At 42.8% G+C, this 27,909-nt stretch overlaps 1 protein-coding gene across 2 annotated transcripts in view; it reads right to left on the reverse strand.

The window, feature by feature from the left end:
* Cdc42se2 (CDC42 small effector 2) overlaps nucleotides 1-25,629 on the reverse strand; it is a 75,295-nt gene extending 49,666 nt beyond the window's left edge. For both annotated transcript variants that reach the window (XM_059270570.1, XM_059270571.1), the window contains exon 1: nucleotides 25,477-25,629. The gene's annotated coding sequence lies outside the window, so the exon portion shown is untranslated. The remainder of the gene's footprint in view (nucleotides 1-25,476) is intronic.
* Between the last annotated feature and the right edge of the window lie 2,280 nt (nucleotides 25,630-27,909).

Here is a 27,909-nt window from a genome sequence, read left to right on the forward strand (position 1 = left end):
AGCATTAGATCCCACAGGACTACAGTCATAAATGGTTGTGAGCCACCATATGGGTGCTGGGAATTGAACCCAGGACCTCTGGAAGAGTAACCAGTGCTCTTAACAGCTGAGACATCTCTCCTGACCCTAAAAGGATTTTTAAAAATATAAATACCAGACCTGCTGAAGGGTCTCTAGGCAGCCCAAGCATGGCGAACATGGCTCTGGCAGGCCTTGCCCTTCTCTCCCACTCCCTCTGCCTTGCTAAAAACTGTTAGATGACATTCCTAAAGCTAGCCACCAAGGTCTCTATTGCCTTATTTGGCCACTTCCTCCTCCTGAGGCTGACTACCAAGGTCCAGCTATCAAAGTATTGAAGTCCATAAATTAAAAGCCCCCTTTGGCTGCCCTAATAAACATGCCCAACCAAAATTAAATACTTCATCCTAACAGAGGGTTTCCCTTTTTTCCTATGGGCCATATCTGTCTCCTCTCTATCCAGAGGCAGTCCTTTGTGTCCATGACCCCCCCATACCCCTTTCCTCTCTCCCTTGTTCCCTTCCCCTTCTCTCTCATCCTCTATCTCCTGTCTTTGTCTCTTATTCCCAGCCCTTGGTCCCTTTGGGGCAAATAAATTTCCTTTGTGCTGAGGACTTGATCTTGGGGTATCTTGTGCAGACTACCAGTCCCTTCACCTACAAATCCTCTTTGTGCAAGAGCCTCCTTTCCTGGGTAAGTGTAGTGACCACCCCTCATCAAAGAGGCCTCTCCACAGCCAAGTAGAGACCATCACAGAAAACCACAAGTGGACAGAATCCAGAGACTATGGGTAGCCCAGCCCCAATGCATACATCTATATCACAGCTCCTGAGTCTATGGCTTGGAACGTCACGGAAGAGGGGGTGGAAAGATTATGTAAGAGTCAGAATATGAGGAAGTCTACTGTGAAACAATCTCTCTCAGAAATGGCTACATAAACAAGATGGGAATAATGGCAATATCAATGGACATGTTAACATGAGAGGGGGAAAATCTTGAAGTTATTGGTCAGCCTTCAAACCATATACATACAAACAGCAAAAACAGTCTCAACAGGTGTTTATTTTGTTTTGTTGTTGGTTTTTTTATTTTATTTGTGTGTGTGTGTGTGTGTGTGTATGTGTGTGTGTATGTAACAATAATAAAAAAAGAGGCTATCAACTTGAAAGTGGGAGGGGTTGAGGAAGAGTAGCTAAGAGGAGCTGGAGGAAGGAAAGGAAAAGAGTGATATAATTCTATTTCAACTAAAAGTTTAAATAATAGGCCGGGTGTAAGACTATACACCTTTAGTCTCAGCACTCAGGAGGCAGAGGCAGACAGATCTTGGGAGTTCAAGGCCAGCTTGGCCTACAGATTGAATTCCAGAACATCCAGGGCTACAGAGAAACCCTGTCTCAGAGAGAAAAAAAAAAAGTTTTTAAAAGTAAAAAAAAAAAAAAGTATACACACACACACACACACACACACACACACACACACACACACACTCTCCACAGACCAATGAAATAGCTAAGTGGGTCTAGGCATTTGCCACTAAGCCTAATGAGCTGACCCAAGTTCCATTCCAGGAATCCACATGGTAAAAGGAGAGAATGACTCCTCCAAGTGTCCTCTGACCTCCACATGTACAACTGCACACACATACACCATAAGTAAATATATGTGAATTTAAGAAACATACTAGGTTATTTTCGTTGTTTTCTGAGGCAGGGTCTCACTATGTAGCCCAAGTTAGTCTCAGCAATCTTCCCACTTTGCTGCCAAGTACCAGGATTACAGGAAGGTGCACATGGTCTACACAGTCTCCCTCTGAAAGATCTTTAGAAGCAACAACATGCACAAAGCTGTCAGTTCCTACGAAAACAATGCCTTCTGGAATACTGTCTGAGGACCTACCTGAAGCTGTTTTACACTTCACATGTTTTATATATAAGTAAAAGGAATACTCTCTAATGATAAAAAGTACACATTTATAGTTATATAAACATATAGTTTATGTTAGCAACTGTTATGCACCTTACATAACTGTGTGTTCTATACCTGTCTATGACCAGCAGCACAGTAATTTTATACCATCATCACACACAGGCAACAGGACAGACACCATGACCATGTTACTGGGTCACTAGAATCTCCATCATGATCTTATGGGATCACCATTGTTCCATAAGTTGTCTGCCTCTTTTACTCAATCACCTGACTATGCTTAAATGTTCATATTCATAACTGCATTATTCATAATGGCTGAAATGTGGGGAAATAACTCAAAATGCCCACAAACTAATGAACAGAAAAATCAAATGCTATATATGTACACACGGAATATTCAATTGTAAGAGATAATGACAGGTGCTACATTACTGAGAAATCCTGGTAAGAGGTAATGAATACAGGACTCCTTTCCAACCAAATATCCAAAGAAGCAACTCCCAGGGACAAAAACTTCATTACTGTGTCAGAGTACAGAGCTGGAAGAGTGCTGGTTTTTTCTGGTGATGAAAATACTATTTAAACAAAGAAGACAGTCAGCAACACTGACTTACACATTTCAACAAACTGAATTTACTATTATGTAAATTTTCTCAACAAGCCTGTTAGGGGGATCACCCTCACCCAAAAAAAGAGGGGAAAGTGCTTTTTACCTTAAGGCATACTCTTAGAGGTGAAAATACTAGGGTCTCCACTTTGCCACAGGCCAGGGTGCCCTGCAGCTAGGTCCCACCGACTCACTTCCTGCAGCAATGCACTTAGCACACTTTATTAGGACAAAAACACCACTGCCTCTTAAATCTGGTAAAAAGACACTTGTAATTACTATTGAAGTTGAAAGCTGTTTCCTCCATAATTCAGCATACTTTCATTTCCAAAAAAGCCCATTCTTATTAAAATAGATATCCTTATAAATAAATGTTAGGTAAACAAATGTGTCCATTTCTAAGGAAATACAGAAATAATTACTTTCTCACTCTTTGGTCAGCAATAATTAACTCCTCTCAATTCAGCTTGGCTTAATAACTCAGAACAGTTTTACCTCAGCTTTTTTGTTTTGTTTTTTTTTTTAACGGCAGAGACTGCACTGGCTGTCCCAGAACTCACCATGCACATTAGGCTCACCTTTAACCCATGGATATCCCCCTGCCTCTGTTTCCTGAGTGCTATAATTAAAGGCATGTATCATCATGCCTGGCTACTTCAGTTTTTAAACATTAAAACTTCCATTAAGTCAATTTTTTTTTGGGGGGGGGGAAGGGGGATCAAGACAGGATTTCTCTATAGTCCTGGCTGTCCTGGAATTCACTCTGTACACTAACCTCGAAATCAGAGATCCACTTGCCTCTGCCTCCTGAGTGCTGGGATCAAAGGTATGCACCATCATGATCAGCTCGAAATCAGGTCCTTTTTTTTTTTTTTTTGAGACAGGGTTTCTCTGTGTAGCCCTGGCTGTTCAAGAACTCACTCTGTAACCACACTGGCCTCGAACTCACAGAGATCCACCTTCCTTTGCCTCCCAAGTGCTGGGATTAAAGGCGGCATTTACCACCACCACCTGGCGAAAGTTAGATACTTTTTAAAAGTCACAAGAACCACTCATTCTTGGACAGGGAGATGAAACAGTTATCACAAATACATATGAGCTCACCTGAATTTCACATATTTCTAGTTTCCTGACCCCAATGAATTTTCAAGAACTCCCAAGACATTTTAACACAATAGGTACAACAGAAAGGATATGAAACATTAACATCTTCCACAAGCAAAGTGCACTGGGTGTCATCCCATTCCTAAGAAACCTATTATCCTGTCTGAACTGAAAACAAAATGGAAACCACCAAGGGTAAGAGGACTTGCCATGCCACTTCCCAGCACCCCCCAAGCTAAACTGGCTAAAACCAGTTGGCCTTCAATAGCATTCTACCACTTGCTGTGTGACTGATTAAAAGCCTCTATACAAATGGTTCTCAACTTGTGCGTTGAGACCCTTTGGGGTCAAACAACTATTTCACAGGGGTTGCATATCAGATATCCTTCATATCATCTATTTACATTACAATTCATAACAGTAGCAGAACTATAGTTATGAAGTAACAATGAAGTAATTTTATGGTTGACGGTCACCACAACATGAGGAACTGTATTAAAAAAGGTCGCAGCATTAGGAAGGTTGAGAACCACTGCTCTATACAGTAGGTACCATTTTCACAAAAACAAGGTTAGTATTCATAAAATAAATGTAAAAAGGGACAGTGAGTATTTCCAAGGAGTCACACACACACACACACACACACACACACACACACACACACACACCCCTTGATCCTACAGTTAAAAGGCTCGTGGAATATCAGAGAAGGGAGGAAAGAATGTAAGAGCTGGAGGAGGGGAGGAGTGCTGTGAAACACTGTCTTCAGGACATGGCATGGCCGTTGCAGCCAAGAGCTCACTGCATCTGTGGTTACCTTGGCAAGATCGGTGAGCACCCAATGGGCAACACTAACAGGACTCAGTGGGCTATTAGCACAAAAAGTAGAGGACATGAAAAAGGATGGGGAACGTGCCGGGGTTTCCTGAGAGTAGTGGGGGTAGGAATTGAGGGAACATATGATGAAGATATGTTATTTATATGTACAAAATTGTCAAAGAATATTGAGATGTTCTAAAAAATAACAGGCCAAAATTAGCTCTGAATTTAAACTTTAAAAAACAGCAGTATTTTAAGCATCAAAAAGTATAAAATACTTCTTAGCATTTTTCTTAAATTTTTGCTAAAGACTCATTCTGTGCCTCCCAACAGGCAGACAGACAACTACATATGTGTTCACAAGTATGTCGTGTTTTCAAGGACATTCTCAAGGGACTGTCAGTCCCTACTTCAGAAAACAAACGCACTACTTCTCAGTAGAAAAAGCCACATCAACAACACTGCTTTTATTCTTCTTTACCACATAAGAGATAGTTTGAGCAACATCCGTACAACCAAGGAAGCAGCACGCAAGTGAGAAAATGGCTACAGACAAGACAGAGACCGCAGGACTGTGAACAGCTGTAATGCAACACAAATGAAGACAAGGTTAGGGAGGAGAAAACCAGAGCAAGAAATCAGCAGTCCATCCTGAGTCAATCATTCTGGTAAAAGATTGGTGGTTTAAATGGTACAACCCTGACGGCTTTGGGATAGCTGTAGCCACTGCTACTTAAAGATGCAGACACCTTTAAGATGTTGACAAGACTGGGGCAGTGGTTTCCTGAGAGTACAACACACACACACACACACACACACACACACACACACACACACACACACCAGTAACTCTCCAAGTACTTTTACATGTATTAAATAAAAATCAAATCAAACTCTAATATAACAATTCTTACATGCTAAACTTTTTTCTAAGAACTCCTGACATTAAAAAGTACAGCAGTAACTAATGAAACTGTCAACTGCAGACAAATGTATTTTAATACAGACTTAGAGGTCTTCGATTAATCATATCTTTGAGGCTGAAAATGTACAGCTCAATGATAGAGAGCTTGCCTAGCATGCACAGGACCCTGCTAGAGTCTGATCCCTAGCATGGGGGTGGGAGGATGACTTTCTTCTAAAACTACCTTTCTTGTCCCATTTATCTACTTGTTTACTCTATGTGCACATATATGTGCCATGATGGAAATGTGGAAACCGGAGGGCACTTTGTGAGAAGTGGTTCTCTCCTTTCACTCTGTGAGTCCCAGGAATTGAACTCGGGTTGGCAGCTTGGCAGCAAGCACTTTTGCCTACTAAGCCATCTCATAGGCCGACTATAATTATTTTAAGATTAAGGCAACACCAGACTTGAGGCAACCTTTATTTTATCCTAGGGCTATTATTAAAGTAATCCTACTGTATATGGAATCATAGTTTTTGTTAGCCAATATAATATAATCAGGCCACTGTGTGACAAGAGTGTCCTTAAGAAGAAAATAATAACACTGCTAGCCAGGCCTGCTGGGACAGGCCTGCTGTCCTAGCACTTGGTAAGTGGAGGCAGGAGAATTAGGAGTTCAAGACCAGCCACTACACAGGGAGTTCAAAGACAACCTCTACTTAATTCTTTTCTTGAGGTACTTGTCACCATCTACTGCCCATCAACACAAAAGAGAGGAGACTGAGACAGGGTCTCTCTATAGTCTACATTGTCCCCATTCTCTTTTTTAAAGGTTTTCCTGCATTTTTATTCAGCATTACATAACATTTGCATGCTACATAATATGCTGCATAGTTTTCTAGCAGGAATGGAGGACCCATAGCTCAGAGCTTTTCCACGAATCAGGAAAATGCTTTCTTAATGTTCTCCAAGTCCCTGGTCACATAACAGAGACTGACTCCAGTCATGCCTATCTCCTTCTAGGAGAGCCAGGCTGGCAATTCTTTTCTCCTTATCTTCACTATTGAACCCACAGATACACACAGTGGCCACTCCAGGGTGAGCAAGCACAAGCCCACTATGGTGAGGCCAGGGAGACTCTTGATCCACATTGACACACAATGAAACACACTCTGAACCCTACCCAGCTCCTCAAAGGTGACCTGGCCTCACTTCCTTCCTCACTCTTGATCCTCCTGCCTCAGCCTCCCAAGTGCTGAGTGTGTGCACCACCACAATTTTACTTGTAGCTTTACTCTTGTTCAATGTTAAGTTCACTAGATCCACTCTCACTAAACAAAAAATGATGCTTTTATGGTAGTGACATTTGTTTGAGATGTAATAGAATCTTACTTTTGTGAGGAAAAAATTCACTGACTTTTCTGCAAAGACATTCATCAAAATTACCCCCTTTGATGTTAGGATGGAGACTCAAACCTTTTCCTTTGGTTCGTGTTTTCTGATGTTCTTTATGAAACAGTTACTTTATTTGGTGCTATGCATTAGAGAACACTTTGAGTCAAAGGATAATTAAGTAAAGTAAATGTGGCTCAACAAATAAATGCCAGCAACCAAGTTCAACTGCCAAACAATAAATTCAATGTGACAGGACAAGAGTCTCTAGAACTGGGGGGTGGAAGCACAGGGGAAGCTGTGAACACCCGAAGACTGACAGGAAATCATCTACTGACTTGGTAACACTGACTGGAGTCATCAGACAATAGCAAAACGTGCCTGTCAGGGAGAGCAAGCACTCAGATATGCTGATGGGCAAACCAACTCAAATCAAAATGCTGAACTGGAGTGTTTGTATAAACCATACAGAAGGAAGAGGCAGGAGTGGGTAACTGTACACAGCACACTGGCTCAGTGGGCTTCTGTCACTACAAACAGCCTGAATTCACTATCAAGGCTCAATCACAAGACCAGCAAACTCTCAGAGGCATTGTGAGATCTTTAGCATCTGCACCGAGATAAAGGCGCAATTAGGAATACAGTTAAGAAATTAAACCAGGTTGTGGTGGTGCACACCTTTGATCCCAGCACTCGGGAGGCAGAAGCTGGGGGATTTCTGTGAGTTTGAGGCAAGCCTGATCTACAGAGAGATCCAGGGCAGCCAGGCCTACACAGAGAAATCTTATCTTGAAAAATACAAAAATAAATTTTTTAATTAAAATAATAATAATAATAATAGTCAGGACCACTCCTACCTCCAAAGGAGTGACATGGCATTTGTGTGCATAGATGCACAACCACGAAGTACATTAAAAATGAAAAAAATGCACAAATTCATGAATAGGATCTTACTAATCCTAGGGCAGCATTTCACATATAAACTTGAGTAGATCAATGCTGAATTCTAATAAAGATAACCCAGTCCATAAAATAAATGAATTTTTAAACTTTAACCAAACCATTCTAGTGTGTTATTCAAAATTACTTGACACGTAAAATACATATTAAAAATTGTAACAGTGGGCTGGAGAGATGGATGGCTCAGGGGTTAAGAGCACATACTGCTGTAGCAATCAAAGGTTGTTTCCTAGCACCCACATCAGCACATCACCACCACCTGTAACCCGCTGACAACCTCTTCTGAGCTCCAAAAGTAATTGCACTCATGTTCATATGCACATACATACATACATGCATAATTTTAAAATAATAAATATCTCTTTTGTTTTTTTTTTTTAATTTTTTTTTTTTTTTTTTTTTTTTTTTTGATTTTTCGAGACAGGGTTTCTCTGTGTAGCTTTGCGCCTTTCCTGGAACTCACTTGGTAGCCCAGGCTGGCCTCGAACTCACAGAGATCCACCTGGCTCTGCCTCCCAAGTGCTGGGATTAAAGGCGTGCGCCACCACCGCCCGGCTTGTTTTGTTTTTTTGAGACAAGGTTTCACTATGTAGCTCTGGTTGTCCTGGAACTCACTATGTAGACCAGGCTGGCCTCAAACTCACAAAGGTCCACCTGCCTCTGCCTCTTAAGTGCTGGGATTAAAGGCATGTGCCACTACACCTGGGCTAAAAATAATTTTTAATTATGAAGGAGAGCCAGTGTAGTGGTACAAAATTATAATCTCAGCACCTGGGGCCGAGGCAGGAGGATGACAAATTTGAGGCCAGACCAAGCTAAATAGCTAAGACCCTCTCTCAAACACCACAATAACACATACAAATATATATGTAGGTCTTTGGGTTTTGGTGGGGTTTTTGGGGGGAGGGGGGTTGGTTTTTTGAGACAGGGTTTCTCTATGTAACGTTTCTGGCTGTCCGGGAACTCACTTTGTAGACCAGGCTGGCTTCAAACTCACAAAGATCCACTTGCCTCTGCCTCCCAAGTGCTGGGATTAAAGGTGTATGCCACCACTGCCCAGATAGTTGTTTCTTTTAATGTGAAATAAAAATACAAAATCTGATTTTTGTGGTTATTATTGCTTAGAAGTTAAGGTTACCAGACACATAAGCTTAAACTGTGTCTTCATATTTATATAAAAGCACACATAAACTTACCTCATATGGCTATGAAATCAGTCCAGATACTAGTTCCACAAAACAAATTAATGAAAAGATAAATTATTACATATTAAATAAAAAGACAAAAATGTTTAGTCAATAGAGAATTATTCATCAGGAATTTCTAAGCCACCCATTTCAAATTTTTACCTAAAAGATTGCTGTAGTCAACAGGAAATGATGCCTATAGCTTTAATAAGGTTTCTTGTCTCAACAGAACACTGAAAACTGCATGTAATTAACTTCACTGGCATCCTCCCTTCTCACTAAACTCGATGCAGTTTAAAAATGCCTATCAGAGACTGGGGCTATAGCTCAGGAGGGTAACTGCCATGCAAATGTGAGGCCACTGTTTCAACCTCCAGCATTACAAAAAAGAAAGCATTCATGTACATCCTAACATCTTTCATTAAGGGCACAAATATGTATATCCATATATTAAATACTACTCAAAATGGTCATATACATTACTGTAACTAGCTGCTACTATACCGTGAAAATACAGGGTTTTTATGTGACACACCATCACTCTGCCCTCACACCCCCAGCTCTGCTTGAGAGAGGAGTAAACAGGAAGTACAGTCTGAAAGGACATATATATAGTCATAAATTCAACTTCTGTCTGCTGAAACTCCCCCTAAAGCTCTGAGAACGGTTTGAGCTTTTGACAAAAAATGGTAATAATTCTGCAAGAAGGGGCTGGTGAGGCAGTTCAGTCAAGTGTTCACCATCAGTCCCCAGCACTCATGAAATCCATGCAGTAACACACATCTATAGTCCCCAGTACTCATGAAATCCATGCAGTAACACACACACCTATAGTCCCAGCACTCATGAAATCCATGCAGTAACACACACACCTATAGTCCCCAGTACTCATGAAATCCATGCAGTAACACACACCTATAGTCCCCAGCACTCATGAAATCCATGCAGTAACACACACACCTATAGTCCCCAGTACTCATGAAATCCATGCAGTAACACACACACCTATAGTCCCAGTACTCATGAAATCCATGCAGTAACACACACCTATAGTCCCAGCACTCATGAAATCCATGCAGTAACACACACACCTATAGTCCCCAGCACTCATGAAATCCATGCAGTAACACACACCTATAGTCCCCAGCACTCATGAAATCCATGCAGTAACACACACCTATAGTCCCAGCACTCATGAAATTCATGCAGTAACACACACCTATAGTCCCAGCACTCATGAAATTCATGCAGTAACACACACCTATAGTCCCAGCACTCATGAAATCCATGCAGTAACACACATCTATAGTCCCCAGCACTCATGAAATCCATGCAGTAACACACACCTATAGTCCCAGCACTCATGAAATCCATGCAGTAACACACACCTATAGTCCCCAGCACTCATGAAATCCATGCAGTAACACACACCTATAGTCCCAGCACTCATGAAATCCATGCAGTAACACACACCTATAGTCCCCAGTACTCATGAAATCCATGCAGTAACACATACCTATAGTCCCCAGTACTCATGAAATCCATGCAGTAACACACACCTATAGTCCCCAGTACTCATGAAATCCATGCAGTAACACACACCTATAGTCCCAGCACTCATGAAATCCATGCAGTAACACACACCAATAGTCCCCAGCACAGGGATGGCAGAAACAGGATCTCTAGGGTCTCGCTGGCCAGCCAACCTGATTGAATCTGCAAGATCCCAGTAAGACTATCTCAAAAAGGGAAGAGTGGAGAGAAGCTCAAGGAACAACACCTACAGGTTAACCTCCGGGCTACACACATGAACACTCAAAAGAATACTGCCAAGGTTATATAAGTGGCAGTAATTGCTTTTCTTTAACAAAGGTTAACCAAAAAGTAGAAAAATAGAATGTGTAAGTTACCAACACTCAGCCTTCAAGAATTGCATCTTGCCAGGCAGTGGTGGTCTCAGCACTTGGGAGACAGAGGCAGGCAGATCTCTTAGTCCAAGGCCAGCCTGATCTACAAAGGGAGTTCCAGGACAGCCAAGGCCACACAGAGAAATTCTGTCTCAAAAAACAAAACAAAACAACAAAAAGGGAGGACAGGAGTTAGGTGGGAGGCATCAAATGTTGCGAAATATTTGTTTACACTGTGAAGATGTATCTTTGCCAAGGAACCTTCTGATTGGTTTAATAAAGAGCTGACTGGCCAATAGCTAGGCAGGAAGAGGTTGGGCAGGCCTTCCAGGGACAGAGATGGTATGGAATATTATTTGAAGATGTGTTATATTTGTTTATACTGTGGAATATTTGTTTAATGATACAAAGATGTGCTGCATTCTTTCTACTGCATTTGTTTAACTCTGTGAGGCTGTGTTACTTTGCCTGCCTAAAACACCTGATTGTCTAATAAATAGCTAGGCAAGAGAGAATTAGGCAGGGCTGGCGGGCCAAGAGAATAAATAGGAGAATAATGTGAGAGGAGGAGATGAGGATCCCAGGGGCCAGCTACCCAGCAACACAGCCAGACACAGAATAAGAAGGAAAGAAAAGATATACAGAAATAGAGAAAGGTAAAAGCCCAGAGGCAGGATAATTTAAGAAAAGCTGGCTAAAAATAAGCCAAGCTAAGGCCAGGCATTTATAAGTAATAATAAGACTCTGTGTGTGTATTTATTTGGGAGCTGGGTGGCAGCTCCCCAAAGAGTAAAAAGTAAAAAAAAAAAAAAAAAAAAAAAATACCAACTACAGAGAGAAGACTCTGGGAAGAAGAAAGGTGGGGTCACCAGCCAGATGCAGAGGGAGCAAGATGAACAGTATGGAAAAGAGGTAACGAGCCTCGTGGAAGAACGTTGTTTAAAAAATATGGGTTAAGTTATGAGGACTAGCTGAGAAAAAGCCTAAGCTAAGGCCAAGCTTTCATAATTAATAAGTCTCTGTGTCACTATATGCCGACTGGTGAGCCCAATGAGAAAGTACTACTACACTGAAATATGGAGTAAGCACCCCCAAAAAGTTTTAAATGAGCCAGGTATAGTGGCTTATTTCATGTTAGCACTCAAGAGGTACAGGCAAGAGGATCTCTTTGAGATTGAGGCCAATGTGATCTACACAGTGAGTTCCAGGATAGCCAGAGCTACATGGTGTGAGACCGTGTCTCAAAAAATAAAACCCAAACAAACCGAAACAAACTTCTAAGTCTTGTCACCTCCTTCAGATCACATTCTTATCTCTGTATTTCTTCACTTCTCTTCATTTCTTCTGCCCCTTACCATTTATAAATCTCAGTGTGTTTCCACTTTATATATCAAAAATGTTTGGTTTCAAACTTACTTTTTCCTTTTGCATCTGGTTTATTTCCACTAATTCTTTATAGGACTATATTTTCTGCCACAGAAACACACATGCACTCCACCAGCTCCACATGCTCACTTAGCAAATGTGAGCACCTTCCACAGCCACCCATTGTCCAGATACTAGCTGCATTCCAGAAAATGAAACCAAGTTGTAGCACTAGGGGCATAGCCAGCACAACTGTATACTAGGGCCAAGGGCTTCAAAGAGACTGGAGTGGAATCCACCGAGGAAAAACTAAAACTGGAGCTCGGGACAGTACATACACCAGAGGATCCCCTAAGCACTGCAGTCCCCATTTTCTGTAACATAGAGAGCCACCTGTTGCGGTCTGCTTCTGTTCTGTGATAAAACCACTGTCCAAAACAACTCCCTGGCTCACTTACCAGCTCCTGCTTGACTTTCTGCCCTGACTTCCCTCAGTGATATACTATGACCTGGAAGTATAAGCCAAATAAATCCTTTCCTCCTCCCAAGTTACCTCTGGTCCAAATGTTATCATAGCAACACAAAGGAAACGGGAACGCTACTGAAGGCTCTTGAACATAGAAGTAAAATAGACTTCCATTTTACAAACATGACCTGGCTGCTCTGCTGGAAACAGAAGACAGCAGAAGCAGCAGGAGAAGGGGAGCTTAGAGAGTGGAAGAACTTGAAGAAACTGGGTGCATTCGTTTCTGAGTATCATGTGCCTGTTTTTGCTAGGGATCAAACACTGGGCCTTGCACATGCCCATCAAGCACAGCCACCAAGCTGTCTATCCCTAGAGGCCCTGCATTTATTCTCAACATGGCTTTTAAGGTAGATAAGAAGCATGTATTTCCACAACACCTTCTTTGAATTCAATGTGGAGTACCAAGAAGGTGTGCTAGGCTTTCAGTCCCAGGCGCTGACAAAGATTACAGTTAACAAGATGAGGAAGACTGGAATGGAAACAATGATCAGGGAAGGAGGAGGGGGAGAATGAGTTTAATTGTGATGTTTGTTAAATAAGAGAAGCCAAGCCTATTAGCTAGTTGAACATGTTGATTGTGCAGATGGATCTACAAGACTGGAGGTCAGAAAAAGATTCAGACTAAAGATAAAATTCTCGGCTTGAAATACATGGTAATTCTCACTAGATAGGATGAGATCACAAGAAGACTAAATATAAATACATCAGAGGTCTAAACATAGAGCCTGGGAACACTGCCTCCTTTTTTAAAAAAGCTAGGGCAATAAAAAGGAAGCAGCAGAAGAAACTGAAAACACACAGCATTATCCAGAAAGCAAAGGGAAGCAAGGCTTCAAAGACATGACTATCAGTCAAGGCAAACGCTGCTGTCTCCACTGAAACTGACAACGGAGAACTGACCTCAGAATCTACCACCAAGGAGGTTACTGCTAATAACCTCAAAAACCGTTAGTAGACTAGGTTAGTACCTAGTGACTAGGTGAGGAGCTGGAGAGACAAGCAAGGACTAACTGATAACCAAGAAACAACTTTTTTAGAGCAGTAACTAAGGAAAGAGATGAACATGTTGAGGAAGGCTTTTCAGAAGATGGGAGATTTTTCAGCATTTTCTAGATATGATTAGATGACCCAGTAGAAATAGGACAACGATATACATGCTGAATGAGATGAAGACTGAAGCAGTTAGGATCCTTGACCAAAGAAAGGAACATAACCAGAGGGAAGCAGGGGGGAAAAAAGATGCAGAAGGTATGAGTAGAGATGTAAGATAGCCAGGAAATGTTTTCTGATTGCTTTCATTCTGAGTATTCAAGAAACAAGGTCATCACAGCTGGAAACGGAAAATGAGGGGAGGGTTGCAAGAGATAATGCACGAAGTGTAAACAGTCGTGTAGGAGAAAGCAAGCACTGACCAGGGGAAAGCACCAAGATTATAGACTGTGAGAACATGTAAGGCTAGCAGGCCAGTGGGCGTGAACTGAGAAGACCTCGAAATGGTCCAGGTAAAAAAAAATTGCTTTGGGTGGCAGTGTGGTCAGATAAGTGCAATGACAGAAGGATGGAGTGTAGACAGAAAATAAATAGTGGACACCTTGGGGTCAAACAGATAAAGAATATTCAAGAAAGGTTATGGAGAAAGGGGCCTGACAGCAAAATGATGCTAGCAGCAATGGACTGTGTGTGAGTCCCACACACACAGAAGTGCCCTGAAAGTGGCATTACTAAACAGAAGGTGGGAAGGGAGGATGCTGAGACCCCAGGAAAATGTTGAAAGCTATGCTGTATGGAGTCCCTTTAATGTACTATCCTCAGTTTTATTAACATGCTACTCAGCTAATTTAAAGGCTAACATAAAACTCCTTCAGCAAAGTGAGTCTATATTGAGCACACTGAGTCAGAGAATTAATCCCAACCACAATAGAGGGTGGTTCCCAGGCATGGAATATCCAAGATTACCACTTAACTATATTGCCAGGGCCATATTAAACTAACGATCTACTCAACAAAAATAGCAGATAACAGTTGAACCAACTACTTAAAACCTCATCCTGGCTGGGCGGTGGTGGTGCAAGCCTTTAGTCCCAGCACTCGGGAACCAGAGACAGGAGGAACTCTCTAAGTTCGAGGCCAGCCTGGTCTACAGAGCGAGATCCAGGACAGGCGCCAAAAAAACTACACAGGGAAACCCTGTTTGGAGAAATAAAAATAAATAAATAAATAAACCCCACCTCATCCTTTCTCCCAATCTCTTAACAGGGGAGGATACCTTTACTGAACAATTGGCAACATTATTTATAAAACAAAGAAACAAACAAAAAAGAAAACCACCAGCTAGGTGTGACCATCTTTAATCACAGCACTAAGGAGGCAGAAGCAAGCAGGTCTCTATGAGTCCAAGGTCAGCCTCATGCACATAACAAGTTCCAGGCCAGCCAGATCTACATAGTGATAACCTGTCTCGGGGAAGGAATTAAAAAAAAAAAAAAAAAGAAAGAAAGAAAGAACGAAAGAAAGAAAGGGAAGAAAAGAACTAATATAAGACTAGTGCTGACAGACAGACACTAGATTCCATTATCTAAGACTAGAAACGCTACACACTCTTCCTAAGACCTAGAGTTCAGTCTGCAGGGAAGGCTTGCTGGCCCAGTGAGAACCCTTGCTTCCACTTAAACCACATCAAGTCCCATCTCTGAGTAGAACGGCTGCATAGAGACCTGTAGTTCCCCACAGTAGGAAGGTATAAACCACACAGAGTGCTGGACAGAGTCCAGGGTCATTCTGCTTTCCTACACAAAAGGTCATAGCAGAAGACTGAGGTGCTTGCTTAACACCCGGGGCACCCTGGGGTCCACCCCAGAACTGGAAAGAAAAATAAAGTCAAAGTAGATGACTTGATAAACCAAATAAAACAAAAATAATTTTGTGCCTTGGTACAATACACTTTCAAAAACTCTACCATGAAGATGTCATAAGAAACTGTAGCATGAATTTCTAGATCAGTAAATAAAAACTGGTCAGGACTCATGCAATGCCTATAAAAAAAATCAGATTCAATGTAAATTCATGTAGCATTTCTTAGAAAAAGGAATTTGTTTTACCATAATCCACTTTAACTACAAACTTTATAAGTACTATAGTTTCAGGCAAAGATTACTTCTGAGATGGGACATTTCAGTTCAGAAATCCCCTTTGTAAGGGATAACAAACCAGTTTCAACTACCCTCTGCTAGGACGACCAGAAATTCAAGGTCATCCTCAGCTACACAAGTAGCTGTAAACCAGCCTGGGCTCCATTGAGACCTATCTCCAAAAATAAATGAATGAATCTATAAGAAATCAAAAATACACATTTTTAATTGTTTCTAAAAACCCTCTAAGAGGACTGGCAGACTGCTCAGTAGCACAGAGCTCTACTTGCTCTTTGTTGAGCACCTGGGTTCAGTTCCCAGCACCCACAAGAAGATTCACAACCATCCAAAACTCCAGTTCCAGGGGATCCAAGGCCCTCTTCTGGCCGCCACAAGCACCACACACAAATGCGGTACACATACATACGTGGAAGCAAAACACTCAAACATACAAAATAAAACAAATCTTTAAAAAAAATTTTTTTTACTCTTATAAAACCTTAACAAGAGGCTGGAGAGATGGCTCAGCAGTTCAGAGCACTGGTTGCTCCTTCCAGAGGACCGGTTCAATTCCAGCACCCACATGGCTCACAAGTCCAGTTCCAGAGCTTCTGACACCCTCACACAGACATACATGCAGCTCAAACACCAATGAACATAAAATAAAAATAGATTTTTAATTTTTAAAAAACTTAACAAAATGTTCTAGACTCATCCTTAAGCAAATAACTAAACATTTTCATAATTAAAATAACTGAGACTTAGGCCAGGCATGGTGACACATGCCTTTATTCCCAGCACTCAGAAGGCAGAGGCAAGCAGATCTCTGTAAGTCTGAGGTCAGTCTGGTCCACGGAGTGAGTTCCCGGACAGCCAGAGCTATACAGAGAATCCCTGTCTCAAAACAAACAAAAACAATCTGAGACTTAAAAACGTAATAGCAGGTTTCTCCTGGAGAATGTGAAAATAAAGTACCTGAAAAAATGTTTTATGCTAATGTTATTATAATAAACTTTCAGAATCTATACAAATACCACAGGCACAGGCTACAATATGCATAGTTCTTAATCATTTTAGGGCTTACAAGTGAAAAAAAGAAATGTCGTCTAAATCTAAAAACCACTCTTACAAAAAAATGAACTACTGCCCCTGACAGAAACACAACCCTTGAAAGCCTTGAAAACAGTTGTATAAAGGTTTAAAAGAGATTAATTGAACGAAAAGAGTTAAACTGAAATGGGCGGAGGGTGAAAGGGCAGGGTTGAGGAGGAAAAATGGAGATGACCTTTACAAAAAGTCATATGGAAGCCTGCCTATTACTGTAGAAGCTTCCTAATACACACACACACACACACACACACACACACACACAGAGAGAGAGAGAGAGAGAGAGAGAGAGAGAGAGAGAGAGAGAGAGAGAGAATGTCCCAATAACAGGACAACAATGCCCCTACTAGACACCACAAGCTAACAACCCAGTGCCAGGAATGAACTCCTCTTCTGGAGGTGTTGGCAAGTAAGGTCCCATATGCCCCTAAACACTACACTACAGACTATTGCCAATGCTATTGGTTACTTTCGAGAACTTGATGTTAAGACCCTATTGCTGATGATGGTATGTACTTGAGTCATAGAACATGGAGATATTAAGCTGGTATTAACTTGGAAGTTTCATCACTAAGAGCTAGCTTTTGTAATTCCAGAAGGTACTATGAATGCTACTGGAGCAGAAAAGTAATCACCAATCTTATCAGCTATGAACTTTGCAAACTACAATAACAACAGGTTTGGCAAGGACACGTTCACTGGTACAACAGTGGCATAAACATTATAGGAGTAACCAACCACTTTCTAACTGGATATAAGTCCATAAGTGTCATGTGGGCACTGTTTCCTTGTGTTCATTTACCACCTTAGGCTCTTAGTCTGCTCCATAAGATGAAACCCATACCTGGCACCATTTTGGGGTTAAGAATCTATGGCTGTTCACAGACTTTAGGGGAGAATCTATCACTATTATTCTGCTAAATGGACAAAGTATTAAACTGACTCCTAATGACATATTGTTATGCCTATACATTAATGCATCTCTGAACTCTCATCAGAGAAGCTTCTATTTGTAGTAGCTGGTGATTATCACAGAGATCCACAGTGACCAAGGTGCAGAGAATAAGAGTCTACAGAATGTTCAGCCCTAAATGAAACATCTATACTGTATACCCTCTCCTCCCGTGGCTCAGAGATCATTGCAGAGGAGAGAGTAGAAAGACTAAGAGCCTAAGGTGGTAAATGAACACAAGGAAACAGTGCCCACATGACACAGGCAGGCAGCTGAATACATGAACTCACAATAGTTATCAAAGCATGCATTAAGCCCAGTACAAGCTCAAGCTAGTCCCAAATCCCAGCATGAAGAAAGGAGGTGGACATGACATCCCACCCTAGCAGAGGTATTACTGGCAACTGATACCTTCTGAGAGAGGACAATCAATTTTCCCTAGGTGTTGTCACTGGTCGGATGACCACACTCGAGCAAGTCACACACTTATGAATATATGGACAATCCAAATTAGACTTGATGGGTAGGGAGGGAAAAAAAAAGAGAACAAAAAGTTGGGTTGGTTGGGAAGGGGAATGGGCATAGGAGTTGAGGGAAGGAGTGAATATGGTCAAAACTCAATGATGGATGGATGGAGGGAGGGATGGAGGGAGGGAGGGAGGGAGGGAGGGAGGGAGGGAGGGAGGGAGGAAGGGAGGGAAGGAAGGAAAGAGGGAGGGAGGGAGGAAGGGAGGAAAGGAAGAAAGGAGGGAAGAAGGGGAGGAGGGGAGGAGGAGAGGTGAGGAAGAAGGAAGGGGAGGAAGGAAGAGGAGGAAGGGAGGGAGGGAGGAAAAGAAAAAATTCTTCACCAATATTTCAATATTTCAAATATTCCAACAGTTAAAATAAAAACTCAAAGTTAGCCAGGCGGTGGTGGTGCATGCCTTTAATCCCAGCACTTGGGAGGCAGAGGCAGGCGGAGAGTTCAAGGCCAGCCTGGGCTACAGAGCAAGATCCAGGACAGGCACCAAAACTACACACAGAAACCCTGTCTCGGAGAAGGAAAAAAACAACAACAACAAAAACAAAAAAACCCCCTCAAAGTTAGGGTAATACTTTGAAAACATAGTATTTTTTAAGTATACCAAAAATGATGAATTCTTATATTCTTAGCAAAGTTACTTTACCACTTCCTGTTGTCAATAAGTCTGAAGTATTTATTTAAACAGTATGAATATACAAAGATTTCTGCCAATTTAGTTTTCACTGAGGTAAAATATACAGCATCTTGGCCATTCTCAATGCACTGAGAGTTATGTCAAGCAATCGCACTGTGAACTTTTCATCTGCAGAACAGAAATTCTCTACCCATCAAGTAATTCTCCATCAGCCACATCTATATTTGCTTTAGACTTGTTTTTATTTTTATGTGTAGGAGTATTTTGTCTGCATGTATGTCTGTGTATCATGTGCATGCAGTGCCTTCAGAGACCAGAAGAGAGAGGGGTGTCTGATTCCCCTGGTACGGAAATTACAGACAGTTGTTAGCTGCTGTGTGGGTGCTGGGAATCAAACCAGGGTTCTCTGGAAGAGCAGCCAGTGCTGCTGAGCTATCTCCCCAGCACTATATTTAATAACTACTTTTTGCCAAGGAATTCTAGCTCCTGTTTATCTACTACCTTCTCCACCTCTGCCCTTTCCTCCCTCCTCCCTCTGTTCGCACGCATGCACACACATGCATACGAGTACACAGACACGTTCAGACAGAACAGTTCATCCTCTGACCTCATGACCCTCACCTTCTCTTTCTGAACACTGCTCACATTTACAGAAGAAATGCAAATAGCGGAAGTCACAAAGACACCGCCCCCCACACAAGCTGCTGTTCAAGACACAGTAATCTACCAGCCCAGCTAGCTGACTGTCCACCTGGAACTCTCAGATAGGAAGGAGCCTCAGGCTCAAAAGCCTCTAGAAGAAATCTGTTGAGTAACAATCATTGGGTTCAAATCTCTGTAGGGGATTATTAAATAACCAAAGAAAGTCCTCTTGCACTGGCCATGGGGAACTAACATAGGCCATAGTCTTGTGGAACAAGCTGGCCAAGGATGAGCAGCTACCCTTGAGCAAGAAGCATGTTGTATCAGACATCATCACAGCCCATTCAATGTTCTTTACTGGCTCTGTAATCATTTACCTTAAGGTTTCTTATAATACTGGGCAGTCATTGTATGTTATCAAATAACTTCCTACAAGAAATAAACCTTCTAAAACTATCACAGCTCTCTACCACTAAAATTTGAGGGGTTACTTTCTTTATTGGTCCTAAGAACAACTACAATGAAAAAGTGAACAGCCAATAAGTCTAAAATCAGAAAGTTCTGTTTTCAGGTATTCATGACTTCCTTTGTTACTCCTAAGAATAGCCACAAAAAAGCTAACAGCCAATGTCTAAACTTGGAAAGTCCTATTTGAATGTTCACACAGTCTACACAATGATAAAATGTTTCAGGCACTGGTAAGTCACAAGGGCTGACTAAATTCAAAAGCTAACTGTAAAAACAGTGGTAAATCTTCATTACCTTGTAATGATGGAGACAGACTGTGCAGAACGTTAATTTGAACTTCTAAAGGAGTCAAACATCATTCAATGATGGAGATATTTTGCAAAATGTATCATTAGGTGATTTCCTCACCATATGACTATGATAGAGTATACTTTATGAAAACCCAGACACTACGGCATTCTACAGACCGAAGACTATGTGGTGTATATTCTCATATAACTCTTCCTATAAGAAACAGAACATTTTAATAACTGTCATGGCTGGAGAGATGGCTCAGCAATTAAGAGCACATATTGCTTTTGCAGAGGAACCAAGTTTGGTCCCTAGCACCCACATCTGGTGGCTCACAACTACCTGTAACTCCAGGGGATTCCATTCCCTCCTCTGGCCTCTACAGGCACTTACTTTCACTAATGTGCACATACTCACACCTAGACACATAAATACAATTAATTAAAAATAAAAACAGAGCCGGGCAGTGGTGGCGCACGCCTTTAATCCCAGCACTCGGAAGGCAGAGCCAGGTGGATTTCTGTGAGTTCGAGGCCAGCCTGGGCTACCAAGTGAGTTCCAGGAAAAGGCGCAAAGCTACAGAGAAACCCTGTCTCGAAAAACCAATAATAATAATAATAATTAATAATAATAATAATAAAAACAGAGACAGTGAGCGTGCTGAGCACCTTTAACCTCAGCACTCAGGAGGCAGAGGCAGGCGGATCTCTTGAGTTCAAAGCCAGCCTGGTCTATAGAGTGAGTTCCCAGGACAGCCAGGTCTACACAGAGAAACACTGTCTCAAAAAATAAATTTTTTTTTAAAAAAAGGAAAATAAATAAATAAATAAAACAGAAATCTTAATTTTTATTTATTTATTTATTTTTAAGAAAAGAGAAACTAGGTGCTGGGAAGATGGCTCAGCTGTTTAGAACACCAGTTGGTCCTGTGGAGAATCTGGGTTCAGTTCCCAGCACTTACATGGTGGCTTGGCTAACAACCATCCATAACTCCAGTTTGAGGGAATCGACACCCCCTCTGACCTCCATGGGCACCAGACATAAATATTGTATACATACATACATACACGCAGGCAAAACATTCTTACATCTAAAATAAAATACAAAAATAATTTTTAAAAGAGAAAGAGGGGGGGCTGAAGAGATGACATGGCTCAGCATCTAAGAGTACCGGCTGCTCTTCTAGAGGTCCTGAGTTAAATTCCCAGCAACCACTTGGTGGCTCATAACCACCTATAATGGGATTTGATGCCTCTGGCATGCAGGAGTATATGCAAATAAAGCACCCATACATATAAAATACATGAATACATTTTTTAATCTTTTTTTTTAAAAAGAAACTATCATGACTCTCTACCAATAAGATGTGTGGGGTTACTTGTATTACTCCTAGAAAAAAATACTGAAAATTCAATCTCTACACAACTAAAATCAAAACATTCTAATCAAATGTACTCTTCCCTTATTATTGCTAGGAACAGGCATAAAAAGTCCAATCTTTTGATCAGAAAGTCATAATGTGGCACATAATTTCACTGTTTTTAAACCATACATGAAAATATAAAAACAGAATGAAAACGAGTGGGGGCCCAACTGAGGTGGAACACATGAGGCTCTGGCTCGATCTCACCCGAAAACAATCACAACAAAAGACAACAGAAACTTTACGTTCATAATAAATGCAATGCTACTCTCCACCTCTTTCTTCCTGAGGCAATGTGGCAGTGCACCACGGCCCACTCTTTTACCCAGTGCTGAGGAACGAAAGCCAGGCCTTCATGGATGCTAGAAAAACACTCTATCAACTGGGTTACAACATACATGTCTTCACCATTTGTGTTGTTTTTTGGAGGGAGTTAGGTTTTTTTGTTTTTTGAGGGGACTGTTTTGTTTTGTTGGTTGGCTTTGTTTTGAAATAGGGTCTCATGTAGCTTAGGCTGGACTGGAACTTGATAAGCAGCCAAGGATAACTTTTACCTTCTTGATCCTCCTGCGTCTACCTCCACCTCTTCAGTGCTAGGATTACAGGAATGTACCCCAATTTATGCAGTGCTGAGGCTCAAGCTCAAGGCCTCATGCACGTTACACACACTAGCACCTAAGCTATATCCTCAGCCCACATCCTTTGCTGTTGTTCTTCCTCCCACCTCCGACTCTGTTCTGTGGCTCTCGCCGGCCTGGAATTAGCTATGTAAACCAGGCTGGCCTTGAATTTACAGGGATTCACCTGCCTCTTGCCGCCCAAACGCTACGATTAAAGGTTCACACCACAGCGCCAGGTGGTGGTGGCGCATACCTTTAATTCCAACGTTTGGGAAGCAGAGGCAGGCGGAGCTCTGTGAGTTCGAGGCCAGCCTGGTCTACACAGCAAGTTCCAAGACAGCCAGAGCTGTTACACAGAGAAACCCTGTCTCCAAAAAAAAAAAGGGGGAGGGGGGGCAACACACCACAATGTCTAGCCCACACCCTCATTTTAATAAGCAGTTTTATCATAGTTGTCATACCAGCAAGAAAGTCCAAAGAGCACCACATATTATACTAATAATCCTCTCTTGTCAGCACTACCTGGTCAACGGTATATTCTTTTTACATGACAAACAAGGAGCCAAAATAAAACTGCTGAAGAGGTACTTTATTTAAGACATTTCTTCCTTTCTACCCATCAACCTCTTCTTTTGTGGCACTGAAGATGGCACCCAGAGCCTGGTACACGCGTGCTAGGCAAGTGTACTACCATAAGCCGCAACCCCAGCTCTGTTAAAAATGAAATAAAATAAAATGGCTAAAATATCCAAAACAAAAGAAAGCTACTAATTTATCTTCAAGGGTTTTTGTTTTTGTTTTCTGTTTTATTTTGTTTTATTTGAGTTGCATATAGCTCAAGCTGGCCTCAAGTTTGCTAAATAAGTCAAAGACGGCCTTGAACTCATGATCTGTTTCGTGTCCAGTCTCACAGGTGCTGGCATTAAGGCTCAAACTATCACACCATGTGGTGCTGGTGATTGAATGAGGAGCTTCATAACAACTAATCTATATTCCCTGCCCATCTTTGGGAATTTTTTAATGACTGTTTTGTAATTTGTGTCTATATGTCAACTACATTCAGGTGCCCCATGAAGACCAGAAGAGGGCGCCATATACCCTGGAGATGATGTTACAGATGGTTGTGAGCCATCCAGTGAGAGTGTTGGGAACTTCAATCTTCTAGAAGAGCAGCAAGTGCTGTTTAACACTGAGTGGGGATTTTTTTTGTAGCTCAGGCTGACCTGGAACTCACAGAGATACACTTGCCTCTGCCTCCTTAGTGCTGAGACTAAAGGCCTGCAACGCCACCACCACCTAGGATGTATATATAAAAATGTTATTACAAAGATTCTTACTGAAACACATCTGAAATCACACTATCAATAAAAAACACTGCATCAAAATCTAGTTCAGGGAAGAATGAAACCACGGTTGAAACCTTTCTTCCTGCCACTTTCAAATCTACACGGATTTTTATTAAGCTGAGAAATGAAACTATAACCCAGTAATCTTAGCCTGAAAGAGTTACTTATTAACTTTTAAGTAGACTACAATGAATTCACACTTCCTGAAGTTCACCAGCCATCTTTCCTAAATGAAGTGGTGCTGGGATTTGAGGCAGTCCTCATTTGCTCCACGGATACCACAGAATGAACTTCATGCTCAAGCTTAAGAGAGAAATCATTTTGGGCTTTGTCCCTTCCACAAACAGCATCCAACACCAGTCTCTGAGCTTAATATGTGTTTAATGAGTATGCTGAGTAGGCGGTGATGTTTAACCACCAGGAAGACATTAGGTCCCTTCCCCTACAGTTCAGAGCTCTCCCTGGCTCATACAGATTCTCAAGACCATACCACAGTCCCTCAAAAGCACATACACTTCTTTATTCCTACAAAATAGAAAGCTAAGCCTCAAAATACACCCCAAACACCTTTACAGTCGCCATTATTTTCAAAGAAGATGAGAAATGGGGCCTGTTAAGAAATAGAAAACTCTAAACCAACTTTTCTCAAAATTCCACATCTCAAGCGTACTGTCTACAAAGCTGGCGATAATGACTGAAAAAGTTATCAATAGTTTGCATGGGGGAGGGACGGGGGGGGGGGACAGGGGGGACACTAACAGCCCTTCGTCTGAGTCAAGAGAGTATGTGCTTAATCATACTCAGCTCTATGTCTGGTGTTTCGAGAGTCATTCATTGCACCAGTATTTCACTGAGCACGTATTTATATGCTAGGTCCTTTAATAAAGCATTTACATTTTTTCTTTTTTTCTTTGTGGCGGGCGAGGGTCCCGGGGATTGAACCACTCAGGGCCTCCTGCGTGCAAGGCAAAGTTCTCTACCACTGAGCTCGACTCCCTGCCCCAGAACGTTTCAATGCCGAGCTCTGCACATCACCACCAAACTCCTCCACGAAAGGTTATCAGCTGCAATCACTGCTGCTGAAGAGGAATTCCCGGGGTTACGCGAAATCAGCCGGCCAGGGGCTGCTCCTCGGCTCGGAACGCGACGTCAGCGAGCCGCTACCTACCACACCCGTTAGTAATGCTCACCACCGCGGCTGCGAGCTCCCGGTGCAACAACCTGTAAGAGTCGCCGGAGCGACTGCGAGCCGGCAACCCGGCTTCCTCTCTCCCGGGGTCCCGGGCAGGCCGGGCGGGAGTCGGGGTCCGGGAGCCTAGCCGCTCCGCGCCGGTCCAGACTGGCGGGGCTGCGGGCTGGGGGAGGGGTCCGCAGCGCCTCCCGCGTCGGGAGGGTACAGGCTACGGTGGAAACCGGCCTCACAGAGAATGAGGAGCACCACACGCCGGTCCTCGCGTGAGGACCTCGCCCAGACCTGGAAAATGGAGCCGCCGCAGCCGCAGCCTCAGCCCGCAACCCCAATCCGCAGCGCGGCGAGGCCCGGGCCCCGCTCACCCTCAGCCTTCTGGACGGCGGCTCCGCACTTGACGCCTCGGGGCCACCGTGGGGCCCTCTCCACACTCACCGTCGCCTTTGTCTGGGCTTCCAGCTCCGGCCGCGCGGCTCCGAGCGCCGGCTCCGATGTTTCTAGGGGCTCCACACACCCGCAGCTGCGCTCCCTGCTTCGGGCTCCGCCCTCCCGCTCAGGCTCGCGCGCGCAGAGGCGGAGCCACAGGCGGTGTGTACGGCTGCGCGGCCACGCCCCCAGCGCAAGGACACGCCCTGTCCCCCAGTAGGCGGGCTGGCCGCTGCGAGGCCCCGCCCAGTGAGGGAGCGGTGAGACCCCGGGGAGGTCAGGCGCGCGCAGAGTGACCCGCTGGGTGGGCGGAGGGGGGTGGGGTGGGAGAGGAGGTGATGGAGGCCTCGGCCGCGCGCCACAGCCCCTTCCCAGCCAGATCCGGCAAATGGACGCGCCTGGGCAAGCGAGGGCGCTGCGGGGCAGAGCTGGCCAGCACCAGGTGTCTCTCAGCTGGTAGCAGTTGAGAACTATTTGCCTCAAACCCTCGGTCACATTACTTTTAAGGAATCAGAATCACTGACTCACTGGCGGGCATAGAGCCAAAAACGTTACCTGGCATTTGAAATGTGTGCAAAGTGTCCAGTGCGTCTCTGTGACTTCTTGTGGGGTCGTTTTTTGGTTTTGTTTTGTTGTTGTTTGAGACAGGGTCTCTTTGTAGCCCGGAATGGCATGGCGTCAGACTCACTATGTAGCTAAGGCTGGCCTGGATCTAGTGATCCTCTAGTGATCCTCCTGCATCCACCTCCCAAATGCTGGGATTACAAGTGTGTGTCACACACCTAAGGTCTTTTGGGGTAGAATCCTGCATGACCTGGAATTCACAGAAGTCCTCCTGCCTCAGCTACCACATTCTGTTTTTTTACTACATTAGCTGTACACTTTATGTACCGAGAAGCAAGAAATGCATGAACATCTTCCACTTGAAATCTACAGCACATACTCAAAAATGGAGCTAGCTGCCCATCACGATGTATAGGCATTTTCTGGCAGTTCAATCCTCAAACTGGAGTACTCCTTGATTCTTCTCATTCTCATCATCCATTCTGTCAATAAGAGCAGTTGGTAAGGTTCTACATTCAAAATAAACCAAAATCAGACAACTTTTCACCTACATTGCTTCTGTCATCCGTGGCCCCAGTCATACTTCAGTTGCCTTCTTAAGTGGCCCCCTGGCCACCATCAACCAAGTCTGTTGTCAAAACAAAGGGAGCCTATCTTCCCTCAAGGAAAGTCAGCTCATGTCTCAGCTGATCGAAATCCACCAGAGTTCCAGTTACCGTAGAAGATAAGATCTTTACAATGGCTAACGAAGTCCCTGGAATTTGTTTTTTTCCTATAAGTCTCAGAATTCATCTCCAACCACTCACTGCGGCTTGCATATTCCAGACTGCCACTCGGGGACTAGGACATTCTTCAATGTCTACCTTCAGTCCTCAGCTGCACTCTGATGCCCCTTAACAATGATACTTAGCCTAAATCCACTACTTTAAATTGCTACAGGCTCAATCCTTCCCACCCTGCCCTGTTCTCTTCACCCCAGAACAAGCTTCACAATTTAGTCCATATTTTTGTTTTTGTGTGGCTATCTTCCCCAATACAAGCTGGGTATTTGGGTTAGCTGGTTTTGATTTATGTATTGCTGTGGCCAGAACCCAGGCACTTGCTCTGGCACTGAGCTACATATGCAGACCTTTGAGGTTGGGGATGGCTGTTCTAATCAACTGATACATCCCAAGTACCTAGAGAAATGAAAAAATTTAAACATCCCCAAGATAATAGCAAATTTAAAACAACAAAAATAACCAATTTTATTTTCAGTTTCCTCTGATTCCACTTTCTGTCTGTCAATCAGCCGTTAGATCTTAACCTACATCATACCATAAGCATTTGGACTTCCTAGTTCTTTTGTGTACAGTAACCATTTACTTGACATTTGATGCGATTTTTGGCCAGTGACATCCTTGTATCCTATTTCACTGAGTAAGAATAATGTGATAGAGTAAAGAAATTTTCATATAATACTTAAAGGCACATTGTTTTAGGAAACTTCCCTAAGGCAAAAAACCCCAAAAACTTCCCAAGTATCACACATGTGCTTGCATTGTTCTTTGACATGCAAATGTGGTCACCTTAAACAATATTTTCTACCACTTATCCATAAAAGCTAACAATCCTTATGGAATGGCTACAGATTATTTCGTACTTTATAAAAGTGTGAGGCGGGGTGATGGTGGTACACACATTAATCCCAACATTAGGGAGGCAGAGGTAGGCAGATCTCTGTGAGTTCAAGGCCAGCCTGGCTTACATAATACATTTCAGGACAGCCAGGGCTACACAGAGAAACCCTGACTTGAAGAAAACAGAAGAGTAAATAAAAAATAAATAATAAAAATGTGTGATTGAACAGCATCTAGTTTGAGTTGCTAGGGCCATTCA

Source organism: Peromyscus eremicus, chromosome 8a (genome assembly GCF_949786415.1).
Source record: "Peromyscus eremicus chromosome 8a, PerEre_H2_v1, whole genome shotgun sequence".
NCBI lineage: Eukaryota > Metazoa > Chordata > Mammalia > Rodentia > Cricetidae > Peromyscus > Peromyscus eremicus.